Source organism: Octopus bimaculoides, unplaced genomic scaffold (genome assembly GCF_001194135.2).
Source record: "Octopus bimaculoides isolate UCB-OBI-ISO-001 unplaced genomic scaffold, ASM119413v2 Scaffold_167053, whole genome shotgun sequence".
NCBI classification, from domain to species: Eukaryota; Metazoa; Mollusca; class Cephalopoda; order Octopoda; family Octopodidae; genus Octopus; species Octopus bimaculoides.
In genome coordinates this window covers 5771-8005 of record NW_026439786.1, presented here as the reverse complement: position 1 = coordinate 8005, position 2235 = coordinate 5771, and the positions used below count along the sequence as shown (strand labels likewise).

Below are 2235 nucleotides of genomic sequence, written 5' to 3'. Positions count from 1 at the left end.
TGTGTGTGTGTGTGTGTGTGTGTATAAAAGTATACCAGTACAACTTGACTGGCACATGAAAAGCATCATTCGAGTGTTGTCGATGCCAGTGTCACTGGACTGGCTCCTGTGGTGCTGACACATAAAAAGCACCATATGAGCATGGTCGATGCCGGTACTGCCTGACTGGTTCCCATGCTGGTGGAATGTAAAAACCTTGCCAGATCAGATTGGAACCTGGTGCAGCCTCCTGGTTTATCAGTCCTCAGTCAAACCATCCAACCCATGCCAGCATGGAAAGTGGACGTCAAATGATGATGATGATGATGATGACGAGATATGTGTATGAATCTATGAATGCATAAATTTGATTCCTACATAAATTGTGTCTTTAAACATACAACAGGATTGTCATGAATGGAGTACTTTTAACCATAAATCTATTTGATTAGGGCAGACTTGCAACAAAATAACAAAGAGAACATGGTAAAGGGATGATAATACTAAAATAAATTCATACCAGATGAAGGAGGGCGTTGCTCTCCATCTGCAAAAAGAAAAAAAAAATATTAGGAAATGAAAATATAATCATGTAATCAGTTCTAATGAATGGATGAGTGATAAGAATGAATACATATATATACATATATGGATTTTGGTATGTGGAAAAGCATATGAAAGTGTCAGTATGCATGTAAATGTATGTATACACATGTGTACAAATGTGTATGAATCTATGTATGTGTACCTATCATAAATATGTACATATATGTATATACACATATATACACATATGTATATGTATGTCTATATGTATGCATATATGTGCATCTGTAAGACAACCTCCCAAGGACTAACTACATTTGATACATCTTCTAAATCTCATAAGTCTGGAAATAATTAGCAACCCATACAGGCAATAGAAACTATAATCTAAGATCAAATGATACAAAAAGGTAAACAAGGAGGTAGTGGTGACCCCCAGAATGCTGAGCGTCCAACAACATATTAAACCCTAGGGGAGTAGGATGTCATAGGAATAAAAACACCAGCAAATCTAGGAAGCATCAAATATGTTGGTGTAACTGTCCCTTTGCTTATAACACAAAAGATCCTATTACAAGGACCTTTAATAACCTATCAGAGAGAAACTTCTCCCTTCAACATAGATATTACATAATCTTTGATAGAAAACCATTAAATCATATTATTCTGTGACCCTGAATTTGGAAACTTGTTGTAGTTGCATTTAATAAGTACAAGCTAAATAGCACATAACACTACTCCCCACCACAACCACCACCACGAACTCTGTTTGCAAATGAGAGAAAATTAAGCCCCAAACTTCAAGGTATAGTACTTTGAGTCTCATAGAAATAGAAGCTAAGATTGAGTCTTCCAGTGGGCAGTCAAGGGTATTTCCCACTGCCGCTGACTCTGATACTACCACAACCCCCATAAATGAGTCAGATACTAGAGCCAAACCTCTCATCACACCCCTGTCAGATACTACAGATAATTACTGTCGACTACCTGTCCTCCTAAACACAAGTATAATATCAAACCTGGGAAATTCTATCCCTTGAATGGAAATCGTGACCAAACCACATTGTCTGGGTTCAGTCTCACTGTGTGACACCTTATATTTCTTTTTTTGCCATGCACTCTGCCTGCCTTTACCTCTTATGCAACCTATACACCCGCATGTCATCTCTTTCTCAGATTTTCCTTTTGTCTGCTGTAATATTGCCATTATGCTGCTCTTCCTTCTCTTCTGTACTATCAATCATTATCTACACCCTCATACCAACTTCCAAACTCATGTATCATTAATCATTCCTCCATCTTTATCCACCAACTAAACCTACCACTTACAACTACTTCCCACATTCATCCAAGTAACAAGTAACATCCAATAATCCAAGTGATTATTAATTTTTTTTTTTTGTACTACAATATATGTCAATGTGAATACCCGTCAGAGTGTAAGTATCTTGAGAGAAAAGCTGAACATTAGAAGCATCAGTTGTGGCGTGCAAGAGAGATGATTGCGCTGGTATGGACATGTGGTGAGAATGGATGAGGATAGCTGCGTGAAAAAGTGCCACACCCTAACAGTTGAGGGAACCCGTGGAAGAGGTAGGCCCAGGAAGACCTGGGCTGAGGTGGTGAGGCAAGACCTTCGTACATTGGGCCTCACCGAGGCGATGACTACTGACCGAGACCTTTGGAAATGTGCTGTGCGTGAGAAGACCC

The 2235-nt window shown here is 39.0% G+C and overlaps 1 long non-coding RNA gene across 1 annotated transcript in view; it reads right to left on the bottom strand.

Annotated features, from left to right (window-relative positions):
* Nucleotides 1–499: 499 nt before the first annotated feature.
* LOC106881663 (uncharacterized) overlaps nt 500–2235 on the bottom strand; it is a 7230-nt gene continuing 5494 nt past the window's right edge. The window contains exon 5 of the long non-coding RNA XR_001410884.2: nt 500–526. This is a non-coding gene — a long non-coding RNA (uncharacterized LOC106881663). The remainder of the gene's footprint in view (nt 527–2235) is intronic.